At 45.2% G+C, this 17,499-nt stretch overlaps 10 non-coding genes across 10 annotated transcripts; 5 read left to right on the top strand and 5 right to left on the bottom strand.

The window, feature by feature from the left end:
* The first annotated feature begins 979 nt into the window (after positions 1 to 979).
* TRNAT-AGU (transfer RNA threonine (anticodon AGU)) lies at positions 980 to 1,053 on the top strand. Its single transcript has one exon. It is a non-coding gene; the product is annotated as a tRNA-Thr (tRNA).
* Positions 1,054 to 4,024: 2,971 nt separating this feature from the next.
* TRNAH-GUG (transfer RNA histidin (anticodon GUG)) lies at positions 4,025 to 4,096 on the bottom strand. Its single transcript has one exon. It is a non-coding gene; the product is annotated as a tRNA-His (tRNA).
* A 938-nt stretch (positions 4,097 to 5,034) lies between these two features.
* Positions 5,035 to 5,106, bottom strand: TRNAH-GUG (transfer RNA histidin (anticodon GUG)). Its single transcript has one exon. It is a non-coding gene; the product is annotated as a tRNA-His (tRNA).
* A 119-nt stretch (positions 5,107 to 5,225) lies between these two features.
* On the top strand, positions 5,226 to 5,299 carry TRNAT-CGU (transfer RNA threonine (anticodon CGU)). Its single transcript has one exon. It is a non-coding gene; the product is annotated as a tRNA-Thr (tRNA).
* Positions 5,300 to 10,936: 5,637 nt separating this feature from the next.
* On the bottom strand, positions 10,937 to 11,010 carry TRNAT-UGU (transfer RNA threonine (anticodon UGU)). Its single transcript has one exon. It is a non-coding gene; the product is annotated as a tRNA-Thr (tRNA).
* Positions 11,011 to 11,123: 113 nt separating this feature from the next.
* On the top strand, positions 11,124 to 11,195 carry TRNAH-GUG (transfer RNA histidin (anticodon GUG)). The gene has a single exon. It is a non-coding gene; the product is annotated as a tRNA-His (tRNA).
* Positions 11,196 to 12,129: 934 nt separating this feature from the next.
* TRNAP-GGG (transfer RNA proline (anticodon GGG)) lies at positions 12,130 to 12,201 on the top strand. Its single transcript has one exon. It is a non-coding gene; the product is annotated as a tRNA-Pro (tRNA).
* Positions 12,202 to 13,384: 1,183 nt separating this feature from the next.
* On the bottom strand, positions 13,385 to 13,458 carry TRNAT-UGU (transfer RNA threonine (anticodon UGU)). Its single transcript has one exon. It is a non-coding gene; the product is annotated as a tRNA-Thr (tRNA).
* Positions 13,459 to 13,577: 119 nt separating this feature from the next.
* On the top strand, positions 13,578 to 13,649 carry TRNAH-GUG (transfer RNA histidin (anticodon GUG)). Its single transcript has one exon. It is a non-coding gene; the product is annotated as a tRNA-His (tRNA).
* Positions 13,650 to 14,309: 660 nt separating this feature from the next.
* TRNAT-AGU (transfer RNA threonine (anticodon AGU)) lies at positions 14,310 to 14,383 on the bottom strand. Its single transcript has one exon. It is a non-coding gene; the product is annotated as a tRNA-Thr (tRNA).
* Between the last annotated feature and the right edge of the window lie 3,116 nt (positions 14,384 to 17,499).

Here is a 17,499-nt window from a genome sequence, read left to right as displayed (position 1 = left end):
GTGATTTCAGCATTCACCGAAAACTGTATAGTAAAGATGCCAGACCCACTTCTGTTTGCTACCCTGGGCTGCTTGGCAAGGAAGGGTGGGATATAAATTCAGCAAATAAATCCGGCAAATAAATAAATAATCTTGCCCAGGATTGCCTTCCCTCACTAGCAGCAGCAGTGAACATCTTTGGCACAGAAAGCTCTCTCCCAACCCCTGTATCTTTTTTTGTGACCCTCCGCAACTCCCATCAACCTTTGGCCACGCTGCTAGCTGTCGGTTATGGGAGTTGGAGTCCAACCACACATGCAGGGCACGGGGTTGGTTAACCCTGAATTAGTCGGTCTGTGAGTGCCCTGAATGGGAATAGGACTGAAGAGTCAAGCACTGTTTGGAGGGCCACAGCTTCCTCCATCCTTGGTCTAAAGTATTTATGCTTTCATTACATCCACCCAAGCAACAATGGGCACAGACTCTGTATAGCCGCAGATTGAAAACAGAAGGGTGCTTAGCATGAGGCCAAAATGCCACACATACTAATGCAGACAGGCTTGAATTTTCCAGAGATGCCTGGTGATGTCAGAATGCACATGTGTGGATAAAATGTTCAGCCTGGTGTGGGTGGTATCTCTTCTCCCAACACAAACACAAAAAGGGATCCAGCAGCATTAGTAAGATGCACAATATATTTGTCTGCTCCAAAGCAGATTCACATTAGTCCACCTTCTGAACTAAAATTTAAGCCAGAATGTGGTCTGCTTTGGATCTACACTGCCACCAAATTCCATGAGATGCTCCAATGCCTGACCTTGTTTCTCTTTTAAAAACAAATACTAGCCTCCAGGAGCAGCTGGAAAGCATGAGCTCCAGGACCGATGACCAGACATAGAATCATGAAGATATGTCTATCCCAGGGACTTTAAGGAAGTGCCTGTTCTTATACAATGATCATCTCCTGCTATCTGGGGATTGGGCCAGGCATGCAGCATCGGGCACCATGGCTAAGCTGGCTAAAGCACCTGTCTAGTAAACAGGAGATCCTGGGTTCGACTCCCAGTGGTGCCTCAGATATTTAGCATTTTGCCCCTTGTCTGTATGAGTGTGGCTCAGCAGAGCTCACAGAGCATATTTTGCTGCTCATTGAAGCAAGAAGATAAAAACTCCGACAGGCCATGATGGATATTTGATGTTACTCACTTTCTTTGTGGAGGAAAAGCAGAAGTTTTACCCATCCCAGGAAAAATAAAAATAAAATAAAAGCATGGGCTTTGTTTGGGATTTGAACCTGGGATCTGCCACATCCTAAGCAAGAATCATACATCTAGACCAACAAGAAAGTCAGGAGATTCCTCTGCATTTAGGGTCATCATGTTTCCCTTGTTCAAGAGAACTTGCCACCAGGCTTTCCTGGCAAAAAGGAGCAGATGTTACAGATGTGCTGCTTTATCCCTGTCTTCAGGTAGCAAGTGGACCAGGCTTGCAGTGGGGGGGCACTGTGAGTAAGCTGGCTGAACCTTTCGCATCCTGAGCCAGAGTCATGCCTCCAGATCAGCCTTTCTCAACCTGTGGGTTCCCAGTTGTTGAAGAACTACAGTTACCATCACCCCTAGCTAGCAAAGCCAGAGCTCAGGGATGATGGGAGTTGTAGTCCAACATCATCTGGGGACCCACAGGTTGAGAACCACTGCTAGATCAACAAGCCAGATATGGATCCGTTCTGCATTTCAAAGAGTTGCAACACCCACATTCAAAAAGGAACTTGCCACAAACCTACTTGGCAGCACCACTTCAAAGCTATCTGCCATTAGCAAATAAGCCAGGCTTCAGTATTCTAGTTATGCTGGCCAAGGTGCCTGTTTAGTAGACAGAAGATTCTAGGTGTGATTGCAGCTGGTGCCTTAGAAACCATCCCTTTGGGCCTGGCAGTAGAGTGCAGCTCACTGTGGCTAACAAAGGATATTTTACAATTCCCTGAAGTGGGAAAAGAAATCCATTAAACTGTGTTGCCATGATGTGCCAACCCTTGTGATGCCATGGGTGCTAACCCTTTTGGGCCCAGCAGGTGGGTGCAGCCGGGTGGGGTTTCCTGAGGGCCTTTTGCCACTCTCTGTGGTGAGAAAAGAAATCCATAAAAGTTGTGAGTTCCTGCCATGACTCGGGTTTGAACAGAGGTTGCTGCGGCCACAACGCAGAGTACTAACCACTATACGATCACGGCTGGGGTGGAACAGCTGCCTTCAAGAAGCTTCAGAAAACAAGGAAAGATGGCTGAAGGATAAGTCTATTGTGTCTTGGCCAGAGCCTGTGTGGAACAGGAAAGAAGCTGATGAGGCACCACAGCTTAGCTGGCTAAAGCACCTGCCTTGTAAACAGGAGGTCTTGAGTTCAACTCCCAGTAGTGCCTCTGGCTTCCTCTTTTGAAGCAGACCCAGGAAACTCCCATTTTCTCGTAAGGTATGCCCACCACCTCTTCCCTGTGCCTCTGAAAAGACCATATGGGTCCTGCATCAGAGGTGAATTTAGGGGAGCGTGACTGTTTCACCCGCACAGGTAGCCATTGTTAAGGAATGGTGAACAATGGAAGGTAAGAGGCAGGGAGTGTCAAATTTAGGCATCACAAAGGGTGCTGCTGAATTTTAAAGCCCAAAGTCTGCCACTGCCTGAGTGCAGTGAAAAATGAATATCTGGCCATTTGCTGTGACTGATGCACAAACAGTTTGGGCGAGGAGGGGCTTGCAGGATTGCAGGATTAAGTACTGCAGCTATGGTGACTGAAGTCTGAGTCTGGGTTTGTCCACTACGTGTGGCCCTGGCTGTTGAGGTACATCTCAATGTGGCTTGCAGGTCTTTTCCTACTTCCTGTAGTGGGAAAAGAAAAGTGCAAAAAGAAATTCACAAAAGTTGCTTGTTCCTGCCATGACTCGGATTCGAACCGAGGTTACTGCAGTACTAACCACTGTACGATCATGGCTGGGCTGGCGTGACCCTCTCCAAACAGCTGGGTCTTCTGAAAGCAGATAGCTGAAATGTCAGTCTGTAAGTTGCTTGCTCAAAGCTTGTGGCAAGCGGGGATTGAAAGCGATGCTGAGCAGGACCCAATAGCTTAGCTGGCTAAAGCACCTGCCTAGTAAGAAGAAGATCATGGGTTTGAGCCCCAGTGGTGCCTCTGTTTATTTCTTTTGAGGCAAAATGCAGTGCTTTCCTTTGGTGGCCAATGGTGCTCAGTGCAGCCACCCTATGGCTGCAGAAGGACCACGGAGATGCTGGCTTGCGTGCTGTGGAAAAGAAACATCCCACGCATTTGTGCTGACACCTCTGAAGAAGACTTGAGAGCCTACATATTGGATGACGGGCAGGTGAGTTTGTTCATCGTATAAGGGGGAAGCGACCCACTCACATCCCCTGGGTATGTCATCACACCTGTTTCCTAACCAAGGACTGCATTATCCCCCCCCCAGGTAAGCCTTAGGTGTGTGGGGGAGGAGATGTATACTGTGTACACCTTAGTGTACCTGCTCATCCCTGCGGACAACCCAGAACACCTGCCCCCTGCCAACCTGTGGCTGTAGGTGATGACTCTTGTATGCATGCAACCTTGAAGTTCCTCAGGGTTACATGGTATGACCTTAATGTGTTCTCTTGCCCCACTCCAAACACCAATACAACCAAAGAGCCCAAATTCTAGAATAAACCATCGCCAATTAGATTAAATCCAATGTTTCAACATACAAGCCAATGTCAATTAAGCCAAATAAACCCAATCATCTAAAAACATATAACCAATCCATGGAAATATTTCCAATCAGATGAGATCCAACAGAGAAAAAAGCAACACACGATCTGCAGCATGAAGTAGGCAAAAAGGGGAGATTATTCCAAACCCAAAATTCTTCAAGAAAAGACAGACGCACTGCAGAAGGATAGTGGATGGGTGTTACAGAGTAGAAACAAGAGCAGCAGTGGTCAGATTCGCCTTAACTGGCCAAAGGCTATTCCCTGAGGCAGGAAAAAGAAATCCACAAAAGTTGCGAGTTCCTGCCGTGACTCGGATTCGAACCGAGGTTGCTGCGGCCACAACGCAGAGTACTAACCACTATACGATCACGGCTGGAGTGGAAAAGCTGCCTTCAAACAGCTTCTAGAAAGCAGGGCAAGATGACAGATCAGCCTATTGCATTGTGCTTAGAGCCTGCGTGGAGCAGGAAATAGAATTGCTAACCTGGCAGCATAGCTTAGTTGGCTAAAGCACCTTCCTTGTGAGCAGGAGACCTTGGGTTCGACTCCCAGTGGTGCCTCTGGCTTCCTCTTTTGAGGCAGGAGCAGAATTGTCCCATTTTCTTGCTCACCAACCCCTCCCATGCTCAACAACTCACACTGTTCACACTGAAAAATATAAATCCACCTGCCTGCTGTGATTTGGATTTAAATCAATATTCATGAATCCTCTGGAATATCCTCACTACATGGCCAGGTCTTGGTGGGCAGGATAGCGGAGAACATCTCTGTCAGTATGGAGAGGCAATAGCAGCTGGTTCTGTTGCCATAGACCAGCTGGCCAAAAGATTTCTCTGAGTGACTTTGTAAGGAACAGTAGACCTGTAGTAACACCTTGAAAAATCTGGATCTAAATGCACAGCCAGACCCCACCCCACCCCCACTGCTGCTGAAAAAAGCACATCTTTAATTTTGAACTCAAGACCTTTCATATCCAGAGCCAAAATCGTACATCTAGATCAGCAAGCCAGAGAGGGGGCTGTTCTGCATTTCAATCAGTTGTGATACCCACATTCAAAAGCAACTTGCCACAAACCTGGATGGCAACACCACGTCGCTCCTGTCTTGTATTCACAAATCAGCTGGATTTACAGGGTTGTATATACTGTAGCTAAACCAGATGAAATTCAATCCTGGATTTCATTCTCCCTGAAACATCCAGCAGTTGCCTTTTTGGCCCTGGCAGTGCTGCTGCAGTTCAGTGTGGCTCACGGGGAGCCTTTGTAACACTCCCCGAGAGGGGAAAATAAAATTTCAAAATATGCGAGTTCCTGCCGTGACTCGGGTTCGAACCGAGGTTGCTGCGGCCACAACGCAGAGTACTAACCACTGTACGATCACGACTGGGCTGGCATGACTGCCTTCAAGCAGCTTCTAAAAACAAGGCAAGATGCCTGAAGGTTAGGTCCATTGTGTCTTGGCCACAGCCTATGTGGAACAGGGAGCAGTAGTGGAGCTGAACTGGCACCATAGCTTAGCTGGCTAAAGCACCTGCCTCGTAAGCAGGAGATCCTGGGTTCGACTCCCAGTGGTGCCTGTGGCTTCCTCTTTTGAGGCAGGAGCAGACTGCTCCTATTTTCTTGGAGGCATAGCCACCAATCCCTGCCTTTGCTCAAGGAGGACATTTTCATCTGAGGAATGTTGGAAAGTATGTGATGTTGCAAGTTTGAGGGGGAGCCTCAAGTGCTTTTGGGGGGTAAAACTTTTTGGGAAGGAAGAGGAAATGAATGAAAGGGAACCACCTCTCTCTCTCCCATACCCACCCACCCACTCCCCTTCCCATCCAGAAATGCCCCTTTTAAAAAAAAAAAAAACTCTAAACTTTATTTTCATCAAATTATTTAAATTAACTCCTCTTAGGATACAAGCCATTGTGCTCAGAACATTTAAATTCACAGTCAACTTATACTCCTTCTCTCTCTCTCTCTCTCTATATATATATAAAGCACCAAATTGTGATGAGTAATTAATCATCTCAGGCCTGCCCTCTTCTAAAATAACTAGGTGTAAGCTAAACTTTTGCCAGGTTCAGCTTTTATGTCGTTTTCAGCAAAAAATAAATTTGCATTATCAACTAGTATACAAAATACAATTAGAATAATATTCATTCCCCCCCTTTTTTTTTAACATCACTTTTTATCAGCGCTCCCTCCCTATACAACTAAATTTCTATCTTTTCCTGCCTTCTGAAGGAAGGATTGCTGACTTTAAAGAAAAATCCAGCCTGGCCCGATCTTTCAGCTTGATATGCAACTAGGCAATTCATGCGTGCAGACAGGCCCACATAGTCATTCAAGGGACTGTGCTCCTATTACTTCTCTGGACTGAGCAAATGAGTCCTAATTAGGGATGAGAGAGAAATTTGGTTCAGTTTTGCATTTAAAGGTAAAAATGGCAAATTTGCACTTTCTGAAATAGAAACACAGCCATTCTTTGAAATTCACATTTCAAAGAATTTTGCAATGCAGTTCTCCAGGCAAATAATATGTATATATTAGAATAAAGTGTGCATAAGTATGCATATATTGGTGAAAATAAATCATCCAGTGAGGGGGGAAGCTTTGCAGAAATGTGTACATTGGGAGAAATTCACAGTAAAATGCTGGTGACTTTTCTGTGCACTTAAAAAAAAGAAAGATGTAAACTGATGTGGATATGTGAACTTATGTTTAGAAAAATGAGAAACAGAGAGAACCCAAAATTGACAGGTCTGCCCATCCCTAGTCCTAATATAAGATATGTTGGCCACAGTAACCATGAAGCACCTGTTTCAAAAGTTAAGCAAGAACAATACAGGGCCCATGGGTACTACCACTGCCTACAGAGAATGAATCCATCCATAGGGAAAAGAGTGGGAGGAGACATTGGTCTTGCATTTGCGGTGGGGAAGGAGGGGAGTACTGAGCCAATGAGCTAGGCTTGCTGAGTCTCTCAGTGTTCCCTATTACAGAAACAACATAGTTTTGTTTTGTTTTGACTTTTCAGAGAAAAGCCACATGAAAAGTGTGGCTTTTTTCTCTCCTAAAAAGTTATAAATAGGAGGAACTTGGAACACTGGCCAGCATGTTGTTGTTTTTTCAAAAGTCAAATGGACAAAGTTCAGGTTGGGGAAATGCCTTGTCTTTATTCTGATGCTAGGAACTTGTATAATCTGATTTGCTTGCAGGGTGTTTACATGTCTCCCCCTTAAATCATTCACAGAGCTGGCTCTATGATGAGGCAGACTGAGGCAGCTGCCTCAGGTGGCAGAAGCTGAAGGGGGGGTGGCAGAGCTGTGAGTCCCTTCCCTGTATCCCCTACCGTAGCCTGCTGCCCTCAAGTACAGTGGGAGATACTTTCCTTTCACCAGTACTGGGGTAAGATTCAACTGCCAATCCAATTGGCTTCTGTATGTGTCTTAGGGGAGGGCACCAGCTTGCCCTTCACCTCACGTAGCATTATGTCTTGAGCTGTCCCTGACAGTGTGTCACGCCACACTTTTCAATGCATTTCCCCATCACTTTTCTAACAACAAAATGCCTGTCTCTTATAAAAGTGGATTTGTTATGCTCTAGGGCACCAGAGAGATTTAATCCACTTTAATTGCATAAAACTAAATTTCCTGGTATGCTCTTGAATCCCTCCCACAAAATACTGACAGTCCAAGGGTGGCCAACAGCTACTTATTAGAAGAACAGGCCTTATTTTTCTGCATAAGAAAACCTGCACTGACTTTTCTCCTTTGGCTCAGCTCTGCCTAAGCAAATCTGACTTATTTTTAAAATGCTCTCTGTTTGTAAGTCATCGGTTTCTATATCCTGTGGTGATACTTAACCACACTGTGGATTTTTTCCATTGCCAGTGACAATTATAGGAGCCCAAAGCCAAGTGGTGAAAAATGTTTTCGACTGCCCTTGCATCTGGCTCCCTGGCAGCCACTTCTGCCGTCGACTGCAGAGCTAGCCCAGCGCCTCTGTTGCGTTTAAACTATTCAGATTAATTTTTCCCTTGGACACTATTATTTGCCTTGCCTTTCAACTGCTTTTAGAGGCTTTTTCTCATTTGTTAATAGGATGGCATTTCACAGGAGTTTCGTTTACAAAACAATATCTCAGTGATCAAAAAAGGACTGGGGGCGCTTTCTCCCTATGCAAATATGGAAAGGCAGAAGCTTTCCCCGTCGCCTGTATGAAATGCATTTTTGGATTACTTTCTAATATGAGGCCATCTTATCTGAATTAGGTGTCTCGGAGATGTACTCCCTCAAGAAACAATCTATCTTAAATTGCCTCCCTGTGAGTTATTGAGAGATACACAGAACTAAGATGCATAACACCTTGATTTGTTTAAATTACAGGGAGGGGGGAGGAGCAGTCAGAAGGACCCCAATAAAAGATTCCAACCAAATGTTAAAAAATGGTGTTACACTATCATCAGAAAGTGTCCCATCTTTCATTTCTGAAGACAGCATCAAGCACAGTGTTACAGTGCTATTGTGGGAGAGGACAGCTGATTCTGATTGTTTTGTTTCTATTGTAATTATAATTATTTCTGTCCCCAAGGCCACACGGTAAATGACCACCCTCAAACAAAAGCACTTCAGAGAGAGACTGCAAAGTGAAACCACTTCTTACTGTTTGTAGCAGAGTTTTCCCCATAAGCAGAGGACAAGAACACAAAACTCCACTGGAAGACACAAAGCACTGTCAGCCTGCAAGTCAGTCCTCCTGTAATTAATCTAAATGCCTCGCTGATTATTTTAGTCTGTTTTACAGTTGCTTCTCAAGTTTTCAATACACTGCCTAGGGCTAGCGTAAGTTGTCCCCCATTCCAGCTTTTATCCTTTTTGCTCTCTCTGACATCAGAGGAGCACAATCTCATGGAATACGTTTATTGGGTCAGATCTCCCTCTCCTTTATCTCCACCATCTCTCCTCCATCCCCCGGAATGGCCTCCCAGGGACCACCATAAGGTAAAGGTAAAGGTACCCCTGCCCGTACGGGCCAGTCTTGACAGACTCTAGGGTTGTGCGCCCATCTCACTTAAGAGGCCAGGGGCCAGCGCTGTCCGGAGACACTTCCGGGTCATGTGGCCAGTGTGACATCGCTGCTCTGGTGAGCCAGAGCTGCACACGGAAACGCCGTTTACCTTCCCGCTAGTAAGCGGTCCCTATTTATCTACTTGCACCCGGGAGTGCTTTCGAACTGCTAGGTTGGCAGGCGCTGGGACCGAACAACGGGAGCGCACCCCGCCGCACGGATTCGAACCGCCGACCTTTCGATCGGCAAGCCCTAGGCGCTGAGGCTTTTACCCACAGCGCCAGAGGAAGAGAAATCTGGCAGGTACTTCAAGTGACAGCAACACGTTGGCCATGATCTTCCAATTAAGCTCCAGTGGCAGTCCAATGTATACATGTGACAGACATATAAATTGCATCAATCTTTTAAAGTGGCAATCCTATATTTAGTTGAGTGGGAGTAAGTACCATTGAACTCAACAGGACTTACATTTCAGAAGATTATACACAGGATTGTTCTGGAAGAGCGAAAGAGCTCAGCTGTAGTTGAGTAGCAAGTTAATTGTTTTGGCTGAAAAGAAGAAAAATTGAGCCCTTTTTCCATAGGCAGACTAATCCTCTCATTACTGAGTAACAACAGAATGAGTGTGGGTGTACAAGGGATCAAACAAGGGAGGAGAAAGCTCTGTCAGCTTTACAGCACCATGCTGAACGAGATAACTAGTTACTAAAGCAACAAAGGCTTTGCTTGTTTTTTAAAAACACATTTTTTTAAAAAAAGATACAGGATTCTAGTAAACAAAGTTCTACTCAGAGTAGACTCACTGAAATTAATGAACCAAGTTAGCTGTGTCTATTAGCTGTGTCTACTCTGAGTAGGGCGAGTGTTGAATGCCAACCATGCCTTGCATTTTCTTTCTTACAAATAAAAATTGTCCATTAATACAAATTCACACAGCTGTCATTGCTTCCTTGTGACTATGGGTTCATCCATAGCACCCTATTTTCTTGTGACTATGGGTTCATCCATAGCACCCTATTTTCTCAAACAAGGATACCCGAAAACGAGATCCTGACTGGGGGGGGGGCAGAGTGCAGGAAGGCAGTGATTTGGAGAACATTATACGAATAACAAAAAATTAATGGTGGTCCAGGAACCTTACTATTCACACTGAAGATCAGTATGGATAAGGTCCTATGGCTTTAAAAGGGGTGGTCTGATTGCGGGAGGAAATAATACCTGAGTCCCTGAACCATAGGTTTGTGCTCAAGTGGAGATGCAGCCTTAAAGCGCTATGGAAGTATGAAACAAAGCGACAGGAACTATCAAAGGCAAGCCATTGTATTTGAAAAGCTTGATTGCTGGGTGATCATATTTATGCAACATTCCACAGCCCTTAAATTTCCCTTTCAGAGGCATTTCAAATTACAGCAATAGGAGAGAGGCTCTGCTCAGGAACAATTACGCTTTGGAAAGCAAAATAAAAGAAATCATTTACAAGGGTGCCAGCACAAAAACTGCACCCTTCAGGTGAGGTTGGGGTGACTGAGGGCCTTTGAAGAGCTATGCCTCTCAGCCAAATAGATTGAAAAGTATTGATGAGAAAGGCAAAACCCAGAAAAAGGCTGCCTTTGAAGACATTTGCTCTGCCTCTTCCTATTGAATGCCACATTAATCTCTCTCTGGTGTGTGTGTGGGGGGGTGTATTTAAAAAACCAATTTTCTTACCATTTTGCTTTTAGGAAGGTTCAAGGAACAAGGAGGAACATACAACACAGTACAGTACATGTATCCCAAAGCAAACATTTATAATCCTGCCCTCCCCTTAAAAAGAAATGTAGCTATGGATTTTATTCCATCAGAAGGCTGCTTCACTGCAGGAAGCAGTGGAGGAGACGACGGCCTCCACCTAATAATGCAGCCAGTGAAATCATGTGCACAGCAGACCAGCACCCCATCTTCTGCACATACAGTCAATATCTGGAGGAGAAAAAGTGTATATACACAAAATCATATGCCTCTAGATAGCATGGGGACTATGGGGACTGCATGGGCAAATTATATTTTTCACTGCAAACAGGAACAACGTGTTGTTTCTGTGAACATGGGAGGGGTTGATGGGTATGCCTTGCAAGAAAATGGGAGCACTCTGCTCCTGCCTCAAAAGAGGAAGCCAGAGGCACCACTGGGAGTCGAACCCAGGATCTCCTGCTCACAAGGAAGGTGCTTTAGCCAACTAAGCTATGCTGCCAGGTTAACAGTTCTATTTCCTGCTCCGTGCAGGCTCTAAGCACGATGCAATAGGCTGATCTGTCATCTTGCCCTGCCTTCTAGAAGCTGTTTGAAGGCAGCTTTTCCACCCCAGCCGTGATCGTATAGTGGTTAGTACTCTGCGTTGTGGCCGCAGCATCCTCGGTTCGAATCCGAGTCACGGCAGGAACTCGCAACTTTTGCGGAGTTCTTTTCTCGCCTCAGGGTGGTAAAACGCCTTCTGTTGATCCTAATGAGCTGCATGCAATTTCTGGATCCAAAAGGCTTAGCATCCAAAGCACCATTAGTAACTGAACCCAAGTTCACCTGCTACAGTGATCATCTACTAGGGTGGAGGTTTCGCCACTTAAACACACACACACACACACAGAGAGAGAGAGAGAACACACTGCAAGCCTGGTCCACTTGCTACAAGGAGACAGAAGCTAAGCAGGACATCTGCAACACTTGCTTCCTATTTCCAGGAAGGATTTCAAGAACTTGTGACTCCTTGCCAGAACACACCACCCTCCCCTCAGAAGACTTAGATACTGATAAGGACGGGGGGGAGACAGTATTGGCACAGCTATGACCCTATAGTAGTTGCTCCTCTGCATTGTGATCAGAGCAATTGTGGTTCACATCTTAGACACAACACAAACCTGGGGCTTTTATGTATTTATGCTTCCACCTCCGGGTGTGGCAAAAGGCATTCTGCAAACCTCCAAATCCTGGAGAAGCCTTGTCCACAGCAGAAAGGTTGGTTTCACCATTAGACATTGTGTTCGCAAAATGTGGGGTGTTTCTTTTCCACAGCACGCAAGCAGGCATCTCCATGGTCCTTCTGCAGCCATGGGGTGGCTGCACTGAGCACCACTGGCCACCAAAGGAAAGCACTGCATTCTGCCTCAAAACAAAGAAACAGAGGCACCATTGGGACTCAAACCCATGATCTCCTGCTTACTAGGCAGGTGCTTTAGCCAGCTAAGCTATTGGCTCCTGCTCAGCAGCTCTTTTGATCCCTGCTTGCCACAAGCTTTGAGCAAGCAACTTACAGACTGACATTTCAGCTATCTGCTTTCAGAAGACCCAGCTGTTTGAAGAGGGTCACGCCAGCCCAGCCATGATCGTACAGTGGTTAGTACTCTGCACCGGGACTGCAGTAACCTCGGTTCGAATCCGAGTCATGGCAAGAACAAGTAACTTTTGTGGATTTCTTTTCTCACCACAGGAAGTCGGAAAAGGCCTTCTGCAAACCCGATTAAGATGCACCTCAAGGGCCGGGGCCACTGGTCCTTCGACTATCAAACCCAGACTCAGACTTCAGCCACCATAACTGCAGTACTTAATCCTGCAAGCCTGCCTAGCAAGAGAAAGGAGTGAAGTGGTACATTAGTAGTGTGTTCTCCCTTCTGCCAGGCAGGTTCGTGGCAAGTCCCTTTGGATGTGGGTGGCACAACCATTTGAAATGCAGAATAGACCCCCAGTTGGAATGATTCTACCTTGGGATCTCAGAGAAGCTCTCATCACAACAGGCTGCTCATTTAGATTTAATTTTTGTTGGGATGGCTGCAGCTCTAATATTCCTTCACAAAGTCGCCCGAGGAAACTTTTTGTCCAGCTAGTCTATGGCAACACAACCAGCTGCTATTCCCTCTCTCTGAGAATGAAGGTTCCCCCCACCCCACAAAACTGGCTGTGCATCAGTGTGGCGTTTGCCCTCCTAGGTGTGTGACATCATACTGGGTTCATAGGGAAAGGGTTAACTAATTGTAAAATGACTAACCAATGGGAACCCAGGGGGCAGAGTTAACTGTGTATAAGTTTTAAGCACAGAGGTTTTTAGGGAGTTAGAGTTATTGAGGAGACAGTCTGGAGTTAGAAGAGACAGAGAAGATAAGTCTGTGGGTTGGGCTAGTCTGATGTGAGAGAGTGAGAGAATTTGTTAAGAGGAGTCACAGTCAAACAGTTGAGATAATCAGTCAGAAGGTATTAGGAAGGTATAGGCCGTTAAAGAAACTAAAGTTAAGATACTGACAGGAATATTATCTGAGAAACCATAAACTTGTTAATGTTTGTAAAAGAAACTTGTGGGGTTTTTTGTTCACTTTTAACAACTGACTGGACTCAGTGTTTTACCAGAGAGTAACTGGTTGGTGGCAGCGGGGAAGCGAGCACAGTGGTGGCACAGGGATCAATAGACCGTTAAACGTCCGGGGACCCTGTGTGATCGCCACAATCAGTCACAGCAAATGGCAAGATTTACCTTTTTCAATGCACACAGGACCCACAGGGCATTTGAGTGTCACAGGGAAGAGCTATTACCTTACAATAATATAGGAACACCCTGGCCCTGCTTCAAAAGAGGAAGCCAGAGGCACCACTGGGAGTCGAACCCAGGATCTCCTGCTTACAAGGCAGGTGCTTTAGCCAGCTAAGCTATGGTGCCTGTTCAGCTCCTGTCTTACTCTCTGCTCCACATAGGCTCCATCCAAGACACAATATACTTATCCTTCAGACATCTTGCCTTGCTTTTAGAAGCTGCTTAAAGGCAGTTGTGCCATCCCAGCCGTGATCGTATAGTGGTTAGTACTCTGCGTTGTGGCCGCAGCAACCTCGGTTCGAACCCGAGTCACGGCAGGAACTCGCAACTTTTATGAATTTCTTTTCTCACCACAGAGAGTGGCAAAAGGCCCTCAGGAAACCCCACGCAGCTGCACCCACCTGCTGGCCCAAAAGGGTTAGCACCCATAGCACCACTGGGTGTTGAACCCTGATCATTTGCATACTAGAGTGGAGTTTTCCTCTGCTGAACTATGCCCCCCCTATACACACACACACACACACACACACACACCACAAACCTGCTCTACTTGCTACCTGAAGGCAGAAGCAAAAAAGCACACATTTGTAACATCTGCTCCCTTTGCCAAGAAGGCTTGGTAACATAAAATCATAGAATTGTTGAGTTGGGCTGAAATGCAGAGGAACTTCCTGAATACCTTGTTAGTCTAGATGTATGACTCTTGCTTAAGATGTGAAAGGTCCTAGGTTCAAATCCCAAGCTAAGCCTTTACATTGCTTTATTTATTTATTTATTTATTTATTTATTTATGCATGCATGCATGCATGCATGCTGGGATGGGTGAAACTTCTGATTTTCCTTCAAAAAGAGTAACATCAAATGTCCACCATGGCGTGTCAGAGTTTTTCTCTTCATCCTTCAGTGAGCAGCAAAAGCTGCTGTGAGCTTTGCTGAACCACACTCATATGGACAGGGAGCAAAATACTAAATACCTGAGGCACCACTGGGAGTCGAACCCAGGATCTCCTGTTTACTAGACAGGTGCTTTAGCCAGCTTAGCCATGGTGCCCGATGCTGCATGCCTGGCTCAATCACTTCCAGGTAGCTGGAGATGAGCAGTGTGTAAGCATCATGCACTTCCTTAAAGTCCCTGGGATAGACATATAATCATGATTCTATGTCTGGTCATCACTCCCAGATCTCCTGCTTTCCAGCTGCCCCTGGAGGCTAGTATTTGTTTTTAAAAGAGGAGCATTGTCAGGTTTGGGACCCACCAAAATCCAAAAGTTTATTGTGCACCTTATGAATGCTTCAGGATCACACTTCAGATGTGTGTGGGAAGGGGGAAGAAGATATACCATCCACATCTGGCAGAATCCATCTTATCTCCATATACATGCTTTCTAAGATCAACATGCAAGTTTGGAAAATTCAAGCACAAGAGATATGCCACATCCTCCCCCTCTTCCTCCTGCTATGCAGTGGCGATTAAATTGTTGGTAGGTCAAGCACTACATGTTTGGAAAATTAATGCTTTACCTACAAGTAGCAAATCCATACCTTCATCAGACCCCTGGAGAAAAGCATCTGGTTGGCCACTGTAGGAACCAGATGCCTCTCACCTAGCAGATGATGAGGTTATGGATTTTCTGCTTGTAGGCAGTAGTGGAGGGTGGGGTGGAAGTACTTACTTGACCTCCCAACAATTTCATCACCGCTGCTAACCAGGAGGCAGAGTGGGATGATGTGGCAGGTCTCTTGTGCATTGATTTGGTGTGATCTTTATTTGGTAGGCATCCTTCCTGATATATAGATTTGTTCAGGCATCCATCTTAATGAATAAACTCAGCATGGGGTTTTCTATTTGTAGGAGTGCTTAAGCTGTGTGACTCCACCTATGGTCAACTTTTATATTTGTAAATAAACCCAAATACTGCAAAAACAAAACAAAAAAGTATAAAACGCAACATCATAATTATCCAGTCTTTTCTGCTTCCAAAGGAAACCAAGCCCATGGAAATGCTGCTCCTCAAACTTCTCAGCACTCAGTGGGGAACACATCACTATGTATTTCTTGTGGTACACAGCTCTGCCCAAGAGCACAGTTTGGGAATTACGGAAAAGAAGGGTTGGAAGTGTAGGGAATCTTTTGATTTCACAATGTTCTGACTTTACAGAGGTAGTAGGGTGGGTGTTTTTCCCCTAATTCTGTCTATATACACTGAAATGCTCCAGGGACGGAAGATGCGCTGCTTGGATTTACCAGGGTGGTGCAGACCTGCAAGGAGTTTGGCTGCAGCTCAGAGAAGCTCCAGAGTGCTGCTGCTCAATGAAGCAAGTGGAAACATGATCAGAGCAGACTTGGGCCTAGAATACCAAAGGGGTGGTAATGCTTAATTTATAAATCTTCCAGCTTGATGTAAGTAGCAGTGCATCCTCAGAAAGAAAAGTGGCTCTTACCGTATTGACCTAAGAGATATCAAGTAGCCAGGATTTCCTGCTTCCGGTGCACCAGGAATGGCGTTTCTCCCAATACCGCGGGAGAGAGGCAGAGGGGGATAGTCAGATAATGATAAGGTTGGAAGAGGAACCAGTGTCTCATCGGCAGTTTGCCTGGCAGTCTGGCACTTGCCTGTGAGGACAGGCAAAGGCACTGGGTGCACAGAGCACTCCAGCTGTCACGACCCCCACCCCAATCCCGTTCCTGGAAACACAGGTCATCCTGTTAATTGGACTTTGATTGGAGTAAACTACAGGCACGTGCCAGAGACAATGAGATAAGAAACTGCAAAAACAACCCAGCTACAAGGATGTGAAAGGTTTGGATTGAGAGCAGATTTCATTCGGTGAAAGAGACAATGCAGGGAGGGGAGCCCATGGTTTGCTTACTTAAGGTTTTTCTCTATATTTTGATATGGCAACCCCCGCCCCACTCCGGAATGCAAGTTTTATTTAAAAATATCTGCACAAGTGAGGATGGAGGGAACTGGAATATAATATGGAATTTAACAAAACTGGAACTTCGTGTGAGAGAGAAAGGAACTGAGAGGGAAAGAGGGGAAAATGCTATGCTTCTAAAATATAGAGCAAAATCCTCCCTAACCTCAATTATCCACAAAGGAATATGTTTGAGATAAGGATAAATGACCATAACTGAGCAGCAGGGAGGAAAGGGATCTACCAGCTGTGAGAATAGAAGTTTTTGGATTAACTATCTGCAATCTGGATTCAGACCGTTCTTCCTAGGCTGGAAAAATGGCAAAGAGGGGATTTTTTTGTGGAAGCCAAACCATGGGACGAAACAATGCAGTAACTTTTGGAAACTGAGGTAACAGCTTCTTCTGATACATGACGGGAACCATCAACAGTTGCAGGAATAGAGGATAAAAAACTATATATCAGGCATCCCCAACCTCCTCCACATGTTTTCGCCTACAACTCCCATGATCCCTAGCTAACAGGACCAGCGGTCAGGGATGATGGGAATTGTAGTCCAAAACATCTGGAGGGCCGAAGGTTGGGGATGCCTGCTATATATGGACAGAGGAACTTCATGGGGGAAATTGTCACACGTAGGAAAGAATAAGGATTACAGCTAAAGTTCCTCACTTGAAACTTTATAAATTTCCTGTTATATCAACACGAATTGAAATCCCAAGATTGTAGCTGTTATATAAGGGATTATTATATCTGAATGGAATGGAAATTATTAAAACTTTGGAATGCATAAAAAATGTAGAAGAATGAACTTATCAACTGTAGCATGCGAGGGAGCCAGTTTAATTAATTGGATAAAATTGGTATTGTTATAATGAGGCTATTATTGGCACGATGCTGGAAAAGCAGTAAAAAAAATCTATTTTTTTACAAAAGAGATATCAAGCAGCCCTTTATTTATTCTGATCTCTTGTGCAATTTTTTTTGTATGATCCTTGGGTCCAATGCCAAAAGCAATACATCCTTCCTGGTATATCTCATTGTTAAGGCATCCGTCTTAATGATTAAACTCAACATGAAAAACCACATCTTCCATTATTTCCATCCACACAGATAAAAATTAGCTTCAACTCTGAACCAAAGGGAAGGGGGGTGGGGAAACCCAACAGCAACAACAACAGACAAATCCTACTATGGATCACAACTGAGTTCTTGAGAACCTTTACTTTTGTAGCTGCTTGAACAAAC

The sequence above is a fragment of the Podarcis raffonei genome, chromosome 5 (genome assembly GCF_027172205.1).
Source record: "Podarcis raffonei isolate rPodRaf1 chromosome 5, rPodRaf1.pri, whole genome shotgun sequence".
Taxonomy (NCBI): domain Eukaryota; kingdom Metazoa; phylum Chordata; class Lepidosauria; order Squamata; family Lacertidae; genus Podarcis; species Podarcis raffonei.
Note: the sequence above shows the minus strand (reverse complement) of the source record. Positions and strands in the feature narration are given on the sequence as shown.